The sequence below is a fragment of the Coffea arabica genome, chromosome 1e (assembly GCF_036785885.1).
Source record: "Coffea arabica cultivar ET-39 chromosome 1e, Coffea Arabica ET-39 HiFi, whole genome shotgun sequence".
Lineage (NCBI taxonomy): Eukaryota > Viridiplantae > Streptophyta > Magnoliopsida > Gentianales > Rubiaceae > Coffea > Coffea arabica.
Window position 1 is genome coordinate 24,431,896 of NC_092311.1, and position 19,058 is coordinate 24,450,953.

Below are 19,058 nucleotides of genomic sequence, written 5' to 3' on the forward strand. Positions count from 1 at the left end.
GACTTATTCACCAAGCCTACATCCATGAAAAGGAAATATGTTCTTTACTATGAGAGAAAACTCTATACAAGAATACAACTTAAACCCAAACCCAACCCTTGTATATCTCTTATCTCTGAAGAATCCTCTCTCACCCCATGTATAAGGCTACATGTAACCCTTCTGTGCCACTTTGTAGTATGCAAACTCACACCTATTTATGAGTTACATTGCTTGGTCAACACCTAAATAATAACTAGAAAAAACTGCTAAAACCTAATTTGATACAGAATAGGAAATAATTTCTATTTCCTAAACTCATACAAATAGAAAATTCTTTAACTACTACTTCAAGTGACTAAAACCAATTAGGAAACTAGTTATTTAGACGCAAGACAAGAAACCTGCCTAAAAGAAAATAAGCCAATTTTCTAACAAATCTCCACCTTGGTGAATATTTTTTTAGCAACCATTTGCCTTCAACTACCAAATAATATGGTAACGAACAACAGATCCAAATCAATGCAATCCTAACACTCCAATTGATTCAATAGGCAAATAAATATGTGTAAGGTCCAGTTGACTTATGCGAAGGTGCCTCAATTCACCATCTCTCTTTACAGGATTTCTTCTCATCACCACTTCTAACTCAAGATTCCCTTTTTGTGAGCTCTATCTTGAACCATTGAGACAACCAAATGATAAAATCATCTTACTTCTTCCTATCTTCAAGACTGCCTCGCTATCCAAAACTCCACCTGCAATGTAAAACTCGTAATTGCCATAGTCTTCTGACACTTAAAAATTAGATTCTTTTGTTTCTTTGGGACACATGTCATACCATCCAAAGAGCATAACTAGAATCTAAAAACAACCAGGATGCAATATCAACTGTTGAAGTTGTGAGAAAATCTCTATTGATTCATGTCCAAAATTGATAATGGACTCCATCTTTTTTTTTTGACTCTTGAATCACCTGTCTAGATATTCACACCGTCAAATATCTCCATGCTTTTCGACTTCCTATCCTTCATCTTTAATGCTTTTTGTGAAGCCCTTGAAACAAGGATATATCTCATTAAATTATTGAATCGGTAATAGCTACCTAACCTACTTGATCTCAATAATCAATCAGGACCCAACCATGAATTCTACTCTGATATCACTTGTTAGGAAGAAGCACCTCGAGAGAGTCCATAAAAAAATCCAACATGTAAGTCAAGAACCCAATTCTGACTCAAAAGTTTAAACTATTAGGTCTCGAATTCTTACTTACATATTAACTACTTTTTCTCTATCTCTCGAAATGTGAGGCACTATTTTTTACTCATGAATCTAACAATTTCCTCCTTCATGAGTAACCCCTCACATTGAGTCCAAATTTACAAACTCTTTTTCGAATCCACTTCAATACTCAATGCAATTCCACCTTAACACCTGAGATCACATCTCCTCTCAATCATGAATCCACTCTTTTTCAACATCTAAATTAGATTCTAGACCCCTGCCAACCCTTGCCTCCTTAGTCTAATACCAATTGAACCCCCTATCAAATTCATGGCGCACTTGGTCTAACGCTAGCCAAACTCTTTAATATTTTGATCCACTGCCAAGAAGAAAATTTTCACTGGCCCAAATCCAAGAAGAATCCACTTGCCAATGAGTAGCCCAAATTCGCAACCAGAAACCTTGATACCACTTCCTAGGTTCCAAGCGCAGAATAAACGACTATTGAGACATCAAGCATACAACAATTTAATGACAAATAAGCCACAAATATGAAAGATAAATGACATACAAAATTTAACGTAGTTCAGCTTAATCACCATGCCTACATCCATGGAGAGAAAATCCCTTCTTTACCATGAGAGGAAAATTTTATACAAGAATACAGTTTGAACCAAAATCCAATCCTTGTATGCCATCTCTCATCTTTCAGGAATCCTCTCTCAACCCATGTATAAGGTTACATGTCACTCTTATGTGCCAACTCACACCTATTTATAAGTTATATTATTTGGCCAACACCCAAGTAATAACAAGAAATAACTACTAATTCCTAATCTCATATAGAATAGGAAATAACTTTTAATTCCTAAACTCAAACAAATAGAAAACTCTTTGACTGCTATTTCAAGTAATTAAAACCAATTAGGAAACTAGTTATTTCGACAAAAAACAAAAACCTACCTAAAAGAAATTAAGCTAATTTCCTAACATATCTTTCGAGTAGGGAACATTGACATATTCCTAACTCTAACTCTCTATTCATATCATTATCATAGAATATTGTAGTAAAACCAATTAGGAAACTAGTTATTTTGACAGAAAACAAGAAACTTACCTAAAAGAAATTAAACTAATTTCCTAACATATCTTTCGAGTAGGGAACATCGATATATTCCTAACTCTAACTCTGTATTCATATCATTATCGTAGAATATTGTAGTTAGTAGTTTTTGTCTCTTTTTCTCTCAACAAAATAAAAATATCGATATTTTTCTTGGCCACTCTATGAGGCATGGCTACGTTTCTTCTTTCTAATCAAAGGGTAAATTGAAGATTTAGTTCTACAAACAACTATGGGATCAAATTTGTTTTAACTGTTTCCCTCATCCATTGGTATTTGTATGTCTTCTGTTTTTCTTGTATTATGATTATTATGTATGATTAAATAGCTGGCCAATATTTGATTATTCATAATAATTTATTGTCAATTGAAACAGTTGAATCCATAATTGTTTGGCTATTTTAATCCTTGTGGTGACTAACATGATTGGTTTTGTGTCAGAAAGACATATAATCTAACTTAAATGAATCTTTTTAACATATTTGTTGTTAGAATTAGGTTTTTCTAGTTTCTGATGTGATTGTAAAATTGAATAATATGGGGTCATATTTAGGTTTTGTGAGGACTCATGTTTTATTTCTTAATTTAGCTATTTTTATAATTAATTTCCCTAGTTATATTTAATAACCCAAGTAGTGCATGAATTTTTCTCAAGTTTCGATTTTTCGCGTGCGCGTCGTAAGTTCGCGCATTTCGCGTCAGAACGGCTAAGTGGAGATTTAAGAAACTTATACTAGACTACTAAGGGTGAATGATTATAGTGTTAAAGGAAGTAAACTGGAGGTTTAGTGTACAAGTATAACAAACAAGAGAGAAAATGAAAGTTGGTGCATGGACTTGGCCGAATCTGTCCTGTTATTGCCTTGCCTAAGTTTCGAATTTTTGATGCTCAAATGATTGTGAAACTGATGTATATATGTTATATATTGTGTGTATAAAGTTTCTACCAAAAATTATTTGAATTGGTTGAACAAAACTTGAATTTTTGAAATGTGAAGAAATCTGGAAATGGTCATCAGAAGGCCCGAACAGTAACTCTTTGATCGAACATATCTCTCTGTATATAAGTCAAAATCAAGTGCCATTTGTGGCATTTGAAACTAGATATTTGTAGCTTTCTAACGCTATAAAAATCACTTTCTAGTTAGAACTGAGTGAACCGTAGTGATTCCTCAAAGTTTGCTGTCCTGTTCTGACTATCTATCCGAGAGAAAGGTAGAAGCTGCATCTTGTGGCTCTATTTTTTCTCACTTGTGAACTGATTTTGAAAATGACTTCTTCTGATGAAATGTTCTGATGAAATGTATAGTTTTGAATCTAGTTTCAAACGCCACCAACCATTCTCAATTTCAAGTTGTAGTGAGTGAGATATGGTACAATTTACAAACTGTGGCAAAGTTGGAAATCTGGAAATCTTTATCTTCTTGCTGGCCGAAGGGTCAAACTTGTTTTGGAATGTTTTGTTTCAAAAACTTTGGCGTCAATTACTTCTAAATTGCTCATTTGATGTTTATGGAACCTTAGTTTCAACATTTGAGCTAATTGAGGTTGATTGTGTGGGACAAAACGTTTAAAAAGGAAAGAGAACCACGGACAGCAGATTTGCTTTGAAATTTTCACGAACTTTGATTATTTTGTTAACTACCTTCCTACGTGAGTTTTTGCATGAAATTTGGTAGATATATAGTTCACATATGGAAGATTCATTGTACCAAATTTGGTGTATTTTCAATGCTATTTCGATGGCTAAATGAAACTTCAAAGATAGCTTTTCAAATCGGAAAAATGATAGAATAGTTTGCAAAACGTGACCAACTTTGAACCGATGTATCCCGATACCCGAAACTCCAAATTTAGTTCCATTTGTTGTGTTTGAAACCTTGTTTGAAAATCTTATTTTGTTACGAATTTCAGTGGCTGATTCACTTTCTGTGAATTATGCCGAATTTCCAAAATTTGCTGAAAACCAAGACTGGTTCAAACCTGTCTTCTTGGAACTGAAATTTTGAGCTGAGTTATGAATGCTTTCTAGTTGGAATCGTGGAAAAGTGTCTTTTGAGAACTTTTAGTACTCTGAATTTGGTTTCCTACAGTATAAAGTTTTCCATTTTTGGACCTACTGAGTGCAAGATCTGATTTTTCTAAGTTTGACACACAAAGCTAAAATTTTCCACTTTCTTGGGAAATGAGTTTTTTTTTGAGAACTCGTTCTCTTATCTTGATATTGATAGATTATTTTAAACTTGATTTCATGAATGATACAAGTTCTCTTGTGACTTTAACACCTTCATTTATGAAACTCAATTCCCGATGGAATAAACCTCTTTTGATGTGTTTTCTTAGTTGCTAACTTTCTTGGTCAGTGACACCTTATTTTATACTTGAGAAATGAACTTCAAACTCTAGTTCTTTTTGCCTCGATTTCCATGAGTTTAAACTCCAAAAAGCAAGCGTTTGGCTAGAGTAGTTCTGGGTGAATTGCACTATTTTTACACTTGAATCTTGGAACCTTATCTTTGATATTTTATATGAAATGAGTGGAGTTTTGGATGATTTTTATCTCCATTAGTTTGGAAAATGTGAACGTCCTTCATATCCTAACTTTTGGGTCATGAGATTAGACGTTTTGGGAGATGAAAACTATTTACCTTTTTCTCGATTTTCGTGCCAAAAGTGAAATTGGCCCTTTCTTTTGGAAATTGAGGTTCACTTACCACGACTTGAATCAAAGATGGCTTTTGAGTTTTCTCTGAGCATTATTTTAATGAGTTAGTGAAAAGTTCCTTTAATTTGATTCAAACTTGTGATCTTAAATTCCTATTTTTGAATCTCGATTTTCGTTGAGTAAAACTCTTATAAGACACTGTCTTAAATTTTAAGCGCGTGTACTTTCTTCTTTGGATGTTACGTGGTCATGAGTATGTGTGTGTAATGGCCCCACCTCCCCCTGAGGCGTACCCCACGGTTCGGCGGGTCGCCTGCCCAGTTTTCGCCAGGACTCACTGTAACAGCCCCACCTCCCCCTAAGGCGAACCAAAGGGTTCGACGGACCGCCTGCCCAGCTCTCGCCGGGACTCAGTCGTATCTCCATCAAAACCAAAATAAAACTGCAATAATCCAACGAACGAAAAGGGTCGCCGCCAAGCAGGATCCAACCACGTACAAGTAAACTTTGTTTGCCATGAAAGGGGGTACATTCCCAAATACATAGGTTACATAAACATGAGGAAACACTTTATAATATACATATTAGTATGTTTACAGATCCCAAAAGGAACATTGTACGAAGGTACATTTAGGGTTTCCAAATTGTTGAGGAGCTATACCAAAAGAGCAAAAGAATTTCTAACTAGCTCAACTCATTCCTCAAAACATTGAAGTTCCAAAAGATAGTTCCCTGTAAGGAAAACAAGGATAACAGAACGGGGTGAGCTCAAAGCTCAATGAGGTACCAACAGTATAAACAGTAGCATCAGTAGAATTTAGGAGGAAGCACTTTGGGGCACATATTCACATCAAATACTAGAAATGAATGAACATCACAATGTAAAGGATACAGGTGGCTCTCAGGAGCCAAATCCCCGTTGCTATACTTGATCCAGCCTCGTTGACTCTCCGTCAACGTTCAAATAAAGGAACCAGTCCGGTAGATCACCACTTTAACGCCCAAAATCCCGTACACCAAACATACCCCTTACCGGGCCCGAACGCCAAACAGGAACAGGAATGGTAATACTCGATTATACCGGAATCAAGAGTCTCAATACCCAAAGATTCCCCCAGGAACAGGCACCCATGGTTTGTCAATTATCTCGACCAAACCCTCGCTGGCTCGATTTAATTAACTCCCCATGTGACGGCCCCACCTCCCTCTAAGGCGAACCAAAGGGTTTAGCGGACCGCCTGCCCAACTCTCGCCGGGACTCACTCACTACTACATTCCTCAAGTAAATTACAAGGTACAACTCGAATAATACATCCAATTCTCCAAAAATTACATATCATAAGCGAAGCGGAAACTAGGTCTAAGCGTCGAATGTAGATATACATCCGATTCAATTCCAAATATTTATACAGGTCCAAAAGTACATAAACCAAAACCAAATCTAAACTATACAAGATGTACGCCATCCAGCCGCACAAAGATCCAAATACAAGTTCTTCCTTTACTTCGATCCCTGTGGGGAGAAGAAGATAGTAGGGGGTGAGTTAGAAGCTCAGTGAGTGACCAGTAAAATCAACAGCCAAGTATATTTCACAATAAAGCATTGATATAATGTCATGATGCAGTAATCAAATGTTCATTTATTGCTCATGTGAGCCAGTGAAGTTCTTGTACTTAAATATCCAACGCTCGTTTAGATCAGGTAACCGAAAAACAGAAGTAAGGAGCCATCGTGCTCCAAAGAATGTGTAAACAGTAGTGGAGACATTGGTTCTAAGCACAAGACTTTCCAGGATCTCATTGGAGCCAAATTATGTCATGGCACACACCCAAACCCAAATGATATGCAATGGAGTAATAAATGCAAGAATTAGTTCAAAAGTAACTTTGGAAATAGTTGAGGGATCACTCACAAACCACGACTCACGAACCTCATCCATCATTTATTATTGTCTTGCTCAAGTCCAAGCCCTAGATCACAAATGGAAATAAGGACTAAAACGATCAAAGCGGAAAAACAGTAAATGAATGCATCGGGCGTGCGCGGAAATGAAAATGGTACAAAACGGTTTACACGATTTTGCCCATAACTGGAGCTGTGATTATCATATCAAAATGTACTAGGCAGTGTCTCGAAGCTTAGACAAAGAGTTACAACTTTCATGAAGATACCTCAACCTAGTTTTCAGTATATCCAAGTCAAATTTGCCAAATATAGAACTAGAACTCCAAAGGCTAGTTTATCTTTCTCGTGAAAATTTGGCAGCATGTCCCTTGTGTTTACAAAATTTTCCAGCCATTTATGGCCTCATTATTTTTCCTCAGCCAATCCCAAAGTCATACATATCATAGATTCAAGTAAAAAGCCGTTCCATAGGCTCATAACAACATAAGAACAAAAATCAAAGTGATAACAAGTGTGGAAATGTAACCTAGCAAAAGACAGATTTGACGCGTGGTTGCGGAAAGAACACATCCGAGGCTAAGCTTATCGGATTGAGGCGTACCTTATACCTTTTCGAAGCTAAGACACAGGGCTACAATTTTCATGAAGATGACTTAGTCCAGTTTGTGACGCCCCGAAAAGTATGAGAGTGAGAACCCGGAAATTTTCTAATTTTCTAGGGTTTATTTTTTTTCATCACCCGCCTTTTCTACATTTTCTTTATTAGAAAAATTCCCCAGATAAAGTTTATGAGCAAAGATAGTTTTAAAATGATTTTTCTAGTATCGGTTAGTTTTTGAGAAATTAAGAGCGTATTTTGAACGTGGGACCCGCAAGTGCGGTAAATGCATTATATTTTTGACAACTTGTTGGAATTTTGTATTAAGTGCTATTATTTTACAAGGTGTTAAGATATTTGTATTGGAGAGACAAAAAGATAAGTTTTAAACCTAAAGGTGACAAGTGTCACCATCTAATTTACTCTTGACTTTGACCATTGAACTTTACCTTTACCTTTACCAAATAAATACCAAAAATTGGCCAAAATCATTTTCATTTTCTTACCTCTCTTGGCCGACTTTCTTGCTCAAAGAAAGAAAGAAAAGCTCTCAATTTTCTAGTCTCCAATCTTGCCCAATCTTTCAATTAAACCGATTAATCTTCCAATTACTCCATAAAACGTCTTAGTTTGGTGGAGTTGAGCTTGGTTGTGAAGTTGTTTGGAAAGCTAAGGTGACTAGTTGCTCTCTTTCTTGTGTTGCTAAGGTGAGTTGTGAAGAACCACCCTCCTCCCTTAATTAATGCTTAAATCATGATTAGTGGTGGTATAAGATGCACTTTTATGGATTATATTTTGATTTTTGGTTGAATTGGTGAAGTTTTATAATTATTGGGGATTTTTCTGTTTTCATATGGATATGATTATGTGGTCATGTATGATGATTGGAAATGATATTTAAGGAAGCTAGAAGGTGAAAAAAGTGGTAAATTGCAAACAATTTCTGTTTTGGAAGAAATTTTGGAAAGTTAGGGTTTATGATTGTGCATTCTGCCCGAATTTATAGCTCATAGATATAGGCCGAATTGGCCTTATCTTAAAAAATTAAAGTTGTAGGTAATAACATTTTAGAGGTGGATAAAAAATTTCAGGTCAATCGGAGTAGCGTAGACTGAGAAAAGTCGAAATTACCCTTGCTGTCCTGGTTTTATCCGAATGTAAGAATTGCGCCTGTAATTGGTTGTTTTGGCTGGAATTGCTTCCGAATTGGTTGTTGAGGTCTTCTGATGAAATTTATCCCTGTTTCTTAGCTTTCAACTGGTTTTGGAATTTATGGATTTGGACTTGGATAGCCTGCTTTATGATGTTTCCGCTAGAATGCATTCTGGGAATCTGTTTTTGTGATTCTGGTGTAGTATCTTGCATTTTTGACCTGGTTACACTCGAAACTGGGTTGAGTGACCTTTTCAATATTGTAAACCTATCTCTTAGCTTCGAAACGGTGGGTCTTGCACCTTCATCCGACAATCGTAGCGCCTTTGGTACCATTACCGCAAAATGACGTCAAAACTGTTTTTCTGGTTTTGAGCTTAACTTTCATTTCCGGACTTTTCCCTAGCTTGACTTGTACTAGTACTACTTGGAGCTTGCTGAATGGCTATTGGATGAACTTGTTGTTGTGTGTGCACCTTTGGGTTGGAATGAGGAAATAATGAAGCCATGATGGCTGGAAAAGTTAGCAAATTCAGGGGAAGTGCTGTCCGAACTTTGAAGGGATTTGTTTGCATTGAGTTTGTGATCTAAGACTTGGATTTGAGCAAGGCAATGTTATATGCTAGATGATTTCTGAGCTGTGGAGGTGAGTGACCCTAAACTATTTCCAAAGTACTTGTGAAACGTTTCTTGCATTATTTACTTTTGAACTGTTTCCAAAGTTACTTTTGAACTGTTTTCTTGCATATCATGCGTGCTTAAATGAGAGTGTTCCTTGATTGATAATGTGTTAAGTGCTTTCAATGATTGTTAAAACGAGTTTTCTGGGCGAGTGTGTACTTTATCGCACTCAACCTAAATAAATGTGATATTTTCATGATTAATGATTAAATGCTACTTGCGCATGAATGTAAGCCTTTTGGGCTGAACTGGCCATTGCCCCTTGTTACCGGTCGTCTCGAGCCAGAAGCGGACTCGGTCGGGCGATTAGGGACCTGAGTGAACGTTTGGTATACTCGAGTATTACCTTTGTAGGTTGGTGGAGGTTGGTGGAGCCTGGACGATGTCCGGGAAAGGTTGAATGAAAAAATGCAATTTCAAATGAAAAAAAAAAGGAAATGGCAGGAGAACGAACGTATCCTTTTCATGAATGTTACTATCGCTTTCCATTGTACATGTTTCTTGAATTATTGATACTCCATATTTAATGTTTTGTAAATGTTGTAATTGTTTCTGGACTTATCATTTGATTTATGACATCATTGAAATGAACTATTGTTAAACCGATTTGATTACTGATTTTACCGGTTACTCGCTGAGCTTCTAGCTCACCCCAAAAATATTTTATTCCCCTCCACAGGGCTCAAAGCGAAGGAAGGACTTGTTGTGCTTATTCACATGTCTGGATGGCCTATATCTTGTACAGTTTGGATTTAGAATCATTTTATGTATAGTTGGGAATTGTTTTCGCTTTGCTTCTGACATGTAATTTTTGGAGAATTTGATGTATATTGGAGATTTATATTGTAATATTTGAGGTTTATTCTTGCAATTTATTTGAGGACTTTAGTGAACGACTGAGTCCCGGCGAGAGCTGGGCAGGCGGCCCGCCGAACCCTCTGGTTCGCCTTAGGGGGAGGTGGGGCTGTCACACAGTTTCCAATGCAACCTAGTCAAATTCCCAATTTACAGAACCAAAATCCAACTAGTCGGCTAATTAACCGCACTGCACTGGAATGGTCATATCTCAGGTTACCAAGGTCCGATTAAGGTGTTCTTGGAGGCGTTTAAAAGCTAAAACAGAATACTAAAACTTTCATGTTTAGTCAAAAGGCTAAATCCCAACGGATTATAGTGAATAAACACAACCAAATAGACTAAACTGTCCACGCGGAACTCTGGAATGTACCCTAGAACAGCGAGGGTATTTTCATCTTTTCACAAGCTACATAGCTCCGATTGAGCTGAAATTTTGTAGGAACCTATAAAATACCATTTTATACAAATTTCATGTTTTAGGCCAAGCCTAATTTGGCCTCTAAATATGAGTTCCAAAACCGGGCAGAACTGAATTAGGAAATTCCAGAAATCTGAAATTTTTGGTTTCCAATGAAACCCTCTTCAATTCCTTGTTCCAAACTCTACCAAAGCCCCTTATATAATCTTATATATAACATCTATCAACCATACAACAAGTTTAGGCAGAAATTAATCAAACCCTAACTTGCTTAAATCATCCAAAATTCATCACAACAACTTGCATATCTTGTAATCAAGCCAAAACATGAACTAGATAGCATCTTAAACCAAAATAAAAGAATCAAAGCCATAAATCAAACTTTATACCTCAAAAACAAAGCTTGAAAGAGTGATACTTCACCTCCTTTGGAATTTCTTAGTTCCCCAAGCTTCCCAACTCACAACCCGCACTTTAATCGGTTTAGAATTTTGATTCTTCACTTGGATGATGTAAATCAAGAAGAAAATGGTGCAACTCTTGGTCTCCCTTTCTCTCTCTCTATTCTCGGCCAAGGAGCAGAAAAAAATGAAGAAGAAAGGCTGCTCATGGTGTTAATTAAGGCAAGAGATTAGGATGAATCTTGACCAAAAGCTTTGCCAACACTTGGCTCACCCTCCACCACAAAATTTTCTCTTTCTTCTCCTTGCATTTTGGCCACATATTTCGGTCATGAGATAGCTATGAGGGGGAAGATATTTTGCTGAATTAGTAATGAGCTTGTATGGTAAGAAAGTAGTGGTCAAGTTGTGCGTTCAATCGCTAGTGCGCGGTACCCGCCGGTTCGCGCCGTTTTTCTTAAAAACACACGTACTAGGGTTTTCACTTCCTATTCACTAATCTTGTATCATTGCTTCTAATCACATATTATTTCTCACTTAAAAGTCATTTTTAATCACCAAATTTGATCCTTGCTTCGTACCGAAAATTCATCCGGCGAAAATCGCGAAAACCCTAATTTTGCTCCAATCTTGAAACCAAAAGTGAAACCCTACTTTCTAAGTTCATTGGCACTTATTGTGGGGTGATTGAGTAGTAGGGCCATTATAAAGTGATATTTGTCAAAGAAAAGGGAATTTTTAAGAAAAATATAAGGAATTTGCACGGCTTCTGGCCGGATTCTCCACAAAACACTATTCACCAGAAATTTTTCCCTTTTCTTCTGCCGCGGGGCGTCACACCCCATGTGGTTGAGCTCAAGTTTAACAGGGATCAAGTTTAGCAGGGTGATTGTTGGACACACTTCCAAACAATCGCATAACAAGTACAAGTAACAAGTTCAAGTACATGACAAGTACAAGTAATAGATTCTAGTTCTGTCAGTACAGGCAAGAGAACGAGTGTGATAAAGTACACCCTCGTCTCATACAAGATAAACAGTCAGGAAAGTCATTCAAATAGCAAGTTGCAAGTACAGAAAAGCCAGTTTAGCAATAACTCAAGGGAGTGGTGCACTCACAGTTCAAATAGGGATAACTTCAATAGTTTCCTTCCCAAGTGCGACTTTAATCGTCGGCACCCGCTAGAACAATCAAGGCAAACACTTAAGACTCGACTCCAAGACCTAGTATGAAATTCGCAAATGAGACTCGGTTACGAGCCATATGCTTAGTCAAAAGAACCATTAATGCAAAGCAAAGAGGTGACCTCGGAGCGGAAAGGTAACAATTAATCTTAAAGGCATGAAAACCTCAACACTCTACCTACAATGATTGGCCAACTCCAAATTTGAAGTAGAAAATGAAAGTAAGGTCAATACTTAGAAAAACAGGATTTTCCAGTTCCGCGCAACCTTATATGAAAATCATATCTCAAGTTTTGTAAGTCCAAAATTAATAAAAGTTATACCGTTGGAAAATAAATTCAAAGGGCTATAACTTTCCAGAAAACACTATTGTAAGATTCAGAACGCAAGTCAGTTGAATTCAAGTCGCAAGTTGCTGCTTTATCTAGTGGAGGACAGAACAGGTGCAATATTTCAGTCAACTTTGAAAAATCACCATAAATTGGCCAGAGAGAAACAGGGTCTGAAATTTACATGGTTTATAGCCCTATGAATCTAGTTTAAAATGCAACAAACGGAACTCAATTCCGACATTTCTACATCAAGATATAGCAAAACTCCCGAGACTGCACCGAAGCTCCTACAACCATTTGGACAGCATTTCCCCTTGTCCTTCTTTACTTTTCCAACCAAGCCTCAACACCCAATCACAAACTATCAAACACCTTTAATTACAATACCCTTCAAAACAACCAGATGGTAGCTCAACAAAGGAACCCTAGAAAAGCCCCAATGATAAACCTTAAAACCAAAAGACAGTTTTGACGTCATTTAGCGGAATGGACACAACTGGAGCTACACTTATCGGATTGGGGTGAAATTTACACCGTTTCGAAGCTAAGAGAAAGGGCTACAATTTTTAAGAAGACCACTCAGTCCAGTTTGCAATGTATCTAGGTCAAATTTACCAAAATAACCCCAGATTTTCAAATTCGAAGTTTACTGTAGCAGTCCTGATTCATTCAGTCATATCTCAGCATACACAACTCCAATTCAAGTGATTCCAAAGCCATTTGAAAGCTAAGATACAAGGATAGAAATTTTAAGAAGACATTGGCAACCAAATCAGTAGTCTTCCTGGTCAAAACAACCAATGACAGAGGCTGATTAGCATGTTCGGATAGAAACAGGGCAGCAGGGGTATTTCAGTCTTTTCACAATATACATTACTCCGATTGAGCTGAAATTTTGTAGGAAATTATAAAACATCATTCTCTACAACTTTCATGTTTTAATCCAAGGCTAATTCGTCCTCTAACTATGAGGAACAGTGCCAGGCAGAATGAGGGGAAATGAAACCCTAGTTTCCGAAAGTTCCGTTCAATGCGGAAATTTTCCGCAATTGGCTACCATTTACACACCAAGGCTTCATTCTAAGCCATTCCCAACCATCATACATGGCCATACAATATGAATCATAGTAAAACAGAAAAATCATGTATAAACATACAACTTCACCAATTCCAACCAAAAGTCACTAAATAACCACGAAAATCATCACTTAAGCTCACATTAATCACTAATTAAGCATTATTGAAAAGAGAAAAGGAGTTCCTCCACCACTCACCTTACCAAGTCAAGGAAGAAGCAACTTAACACCTTAAGCTTCCAAACCACTTCACAATCAAGCTTAACTCCACCAAACTAAGAGGTTTTATGGAGTAATTTGAAGATTAATCGGTTCAATTGAGAGATTGGGCAAGATTGAAGACAAGATTGTGGAGAGTTTTCTTTTCTTTTTTGCTTGGAGAGGGCTGGCCAAAGAGAGGGAGAAAATGGTGAATTTTTGGTGAATTTTGATATTAATTTGGTAAAGGCATGAATAGTGGTCAAAATGGCAAGATTGAATCATATGGTGACACTTGTCACCCCATTAAATGCATGAATATCCTTTTGTTCCCTCTCACTCTAATCCATATGGTATCCTCTAATTATCTCCTAGCACCGGATAAATTAAACCCTGTAAACAAAACTTAACCCGGTTGGCCGAATTTTTCTGAATTTTTCGCACTAACGGGTCCCACGTCCGGTATACGTTCTTAATTTCTCAAAAACTAACCGATACTAGAAAAATCATCTAAAACTATATTTACTCATAAAAATTATCTAGAAAATTTTCCTATAAAGAAATTATAGAAAATGTGCGATTAAATAAAATAAAATCCTAGAAAATACGAAAATTTACGGGCTCTCACACTCACTCACACACATCAAATAAAATAGGGTACAACCTCAATAATAAACGAAATAACAGTTTCCAAGTTTGGAATATACAAATACATTCATTTCTATCTCAACCATCCATACAATCCCAACTATATCAAAAGATTTAAATTCTCAATACATTCAACCCTAATTGAGCGACTAGTGTAAATACATTTGTAAAATTTCCAAAAAACTAGACTATACCAGCATGTACCAGTCTCACGCCTCGCTCGTACCCCCTGTAAGGAAAACAAATGGCGTGGAATGAGCTAAAAGCCTAGTGAGGTTCCAAATAGCAAGTTGACTATTATTTAAAAGTGCAAGTATCACGTAGCAAAGTAATGAGCATGAAAAGTTCATAAAAGTGAGCAATAACACTTCAAGTAGCAAATCTCAAAAAGAACGAGTGTAAAGTGCTTTTGTTTTCCAAAAGAAACAATAATCCAATAAGCAATAATCATTTCAAAGTATAAGGCTATGGATGGCTCTCAGGAGCCAAGTTCCCATTGCTTCACCAGAGCTTGATCAAATATTAGTTGACACTCCGTCAACTTTCAAGTAAAGTAACCAATCCAGTAGTATTTCGCTTAACTCCAATCCGTCCACCATTCAACCCCCTTACCGGGCCCGAACACTAACTAAACACTGGTGGTAATACTTGAGCATACTGATTAGTCGAGGAGATAACACTCCACTCGACAACACTAGATACCCATGGTTTGTTATCTAATCGCCCAAGCCCTTGCCGGCGCGACTCGATTAACTAGCCAGTGGGGTTTGGGTCCCCAAGAAGTCGATGAGATAACATCTCCAATCGATTGATTCAAAATAAAAGTACGGAGACGGGAATGAGAGGCACCACCCATTCACATTGAGTGTGGTACATGCTGCCGCTCAGCACTTACAAGTCAAGTACAAGGATATCAAGTCAATTGAAACAATAAATAAGTATATATCATATTAGGGCAAGTGCGATAAAGTGCACTCTTGCCCGATCAAACAAATTACATATCATTAAATCACATTGGTCAAGTATTAAAAACAAGTGTCCAGTTCAATCAGGTATTTGGAAGCATTCACCAAAAGATGTGGTGCCTTTACGGGTTACGTTCGGGTATTACTCTGTGTGTGGAGTCCAAATCTTCGATAAAACATTGTTTAAGAGCTTTTGAAAGTAACTAAGGTTCGAAACTTAAACGTTTCGTTTAACGAGAATCACATAATTGAAACTTATTTGGAGAATATTTGTAAACTCATGCTCGCTCTTAAAAGTTTGAAACTTTGAAGCGATTAAACTTTGAAATCACCATTCGAGTCGAAGAGACGAGGAAAACGTATTTCTATTAGTCGTTACTTTCATTTTTCCAAGGGTACAAGTTTCGGCCGAATTCTAGCTTAAATACCTCCATGAAGAGGACTTGAGTAACCTAGACAATTCAAGCTCAATTCAACCCCAACTCCTCGCTCAAACTACAAGTGCACACGTCTAGTTCTCGAATGAAAATTTGGGCAGCACGCCCTTTGTATTTACCTATTTTTCAGCCATTTATGGCTTCATTATTTTTCTCAGATCAGCCCCAAAGTCACACACAAGCAATGTTACCATCATAGCCCTTCAATTAGGCTCCAAAATCATCCAATTATAACACAAGTGTAATAATACAATCGGAAATCAGTTTTGAAGACAAAAAGCTAAACAGTAGATTTGACATCTTATAGCATTTTGGTCACAACTGGAGCTATGTTTATCGGATTGGGGTACACCTTATACTGTTTCGAAGCTAAGAAAATGGGTTACAACTTTTATGAAGACAACTTAACCCAGTTCATAGTTGATCTAGGTCAAATTTGCAAATTACAGAACCCGAAGTTCATGGTCAGTCCGGTTGTCAGCACTGAATTTAAACGGCAATAACTCAAGCTACACAATTCTGTTTGAGGCGTTTTTAGATGCGTTGGAAAGCTGAAAAATAGGGATAAAAGTTTTGTGTTTTGGCCAAAGGCTGATTTGATACGGATGAAGGAGAAAAATGAAGCCAAACTTGTGAAATCTCAAAACTGTCCACGAAACGAGGCTTTTGGCAGTCAGGGATATTTTGGTCATTTCACATACTACAATGCTCCGATCGAGCTGAAATTTTTCAGCAAGCTATATAACATCGTTTTCTACAACTTTCATGTTTTAACCTAAGCCTAATTCAGCCTCCATCATGGCCGAATGAAACTGGTCAGAACAAGGCAGTTCATCACTAACACAAGAGTACATAGAAGTTCATCAACCAAAACCCTAATCCAAACCCTTCATGCTAACTGAAAGTTATATGCTACAAAGCTAACAAGGTTTAACCATAAATTTACTTCCATAAACTAAGCATAGGCATTACTACATATGACCATCAAGAACAACCATCATTTCCAACAACCAAAGCTGAAATTTACACTATAAAGCTGGAATTTACTATACCCACTACTAAAACCATGAAATCTACCTAACAAGCCATAACTTTCACTTGTAAACCAATAAGTAGCACAACCATGAACTAATACCATCCTTACTTAGAATTGGGGAAGCACAACAACCCTTAGGAAGCTTGAGCCACCAAAACTCTCCACTCCAAGATGGCAATCCACCTTCCTAAGCAACTTCTATGGATTATTTGGTGAATCTATTGGTTAGTTTGCAAGATTGAGCAAGAAATCAAGATCCCCAAAGTTGAAACTTTTCTCTTGTTCTCTCCAAGGAGCTCATGGCCTTCCTCTTTTTTTTTGTCTTAATATTTGGCTTTGTTTGTTTTCCTTTCATTTACTAACAACTTAGATATTTAAGTTAAGGTCAAAGATACTTTTTCTCCACCAATCACAATTGAGCTTAGGAAAATCCTAGAAGCTCTAAGGTTCCTAATATCTTACTTTGCTAATCTTCACACTATGGCCCCAATAACGTTTAATCTTTGTAATTATCTCCATAGTTCACCAACTAGTTGTTAAAAATTATCGCACGTACCGCACTAGCGGGTCCCACATTCAATATACACTACTAATGTCACATGAACTAACTTATAGAGGAAAATGTCTTGGAACTTAATTCCCTTATAATAATAGCTAGAAAATTAATATAATAAAGGAAAGTATAGAAAATGTATGCACAGAATTAAATTAGGGCTAGAAAATAAGAAAAATGTCGAGTTCTCACCGTTTTTCCTTAACTCGCACGTACTAGGGTTTTCACTTATAATTCACTAACTTATTATTATTACTTATAATCACACACTTTTTCTTATCTAAAACTCACTCTTAATCACTAAATTTAGTACACACTCTGTACCGATTACTCACACTACCAAAAGACGTAAAAACCCTAGTTTACCTTAACGATGAAAGTAAAGGGAAAACCCTTGGTTCTATGATTAATTGTAACTATTGAGGAAGTGAATGAGTAGTAAAGCTCTTGTAAAATAATGGATTCCAAATACAAGGGACTTTTTACGAAAATATGAGGGATTTTACAAGTCCTCAGAATCACACTACCAAAATGCACACAAAAACACACACCAAAACCCAAGTATGCACAAAAACCCTAACTTATGCCCTTCCTTTAGAAAAAAATATAACTTGAGTTATAAAGATAAAAAATTTATATAACTTGGCTTGTTAAAAACTAGACTTCAAATCTAAGAATCTTTAGAAGACACCTCGAAGAGATTTAGTTCATAAGTTGGTCCAAATTGAGCCATAAGCTACTACAACATTCCTATGTTTACTTGTGCAGGGCAGAAATTTCAGTCAACTTTGCAAATTTGCTGGCATTTACATAGATTGAATCTGTGAGAACTCGAGAAAATCATGTGTGTGCTTTGCATTTATTTTATTTTATTTACCTTGATATTGGAAATATTATATATAACGAATAAATGGTTAAATTAAATGCCTAATTGAATCCCTATAAAATTGAGAATTTAGAAAATATCCTAAGATGGTGTGAGAAAATTCTTATAGTGGTATGCAAATTGGAACAAACTAAAGTTTGAGGCAATATTTGAAGATGATAAATTTCAACTCCTTAGCAAGTAAATAAAGTAATGTCAAAAGACCATTTTAACCTGCAACTGAATTGATCATTCTCGGATAAGCATAAGACCGAACAGAGGATTAAAATTCGGTGGATTCCAGTTGGTATCAATTTGCTAAGAGCAAAAGAAGAACAACCGAGAGAAAAGTGAGGACGTAGCTCATTTTCATGCCTGACTTCAAGACCAACCGAGAGAGTGAGAGAGAGAGAGATTTCTTGTTCCATTCTTTCCTTTCCAGCCACAACCGAGTGAACAAGAGGGCAAGGTAGAAAAAAGGGGGAAGCTTGGGAGCATTTCACCATAAGGAATCGAAGGAGGAGAAGGAGGAAGGGGACTGCTTGTTTTTTTCTTCTTTTCCAGCTTTGATTGTGAGGTAAAAGGGAGGTAAAATCATCATAACCATCTTATTCTTCTAATATCTCTGATTATTCAAGTTGCATGTTAGATTTTAGCTTAGAAAAGTGAGTTTGGTTGAAGAAATCTTGATTAATGATCGACTATTTGCTGGAAAGAAAATTCTGCTATGGCCGAGGAAAAGAGCAGGTTACAGCT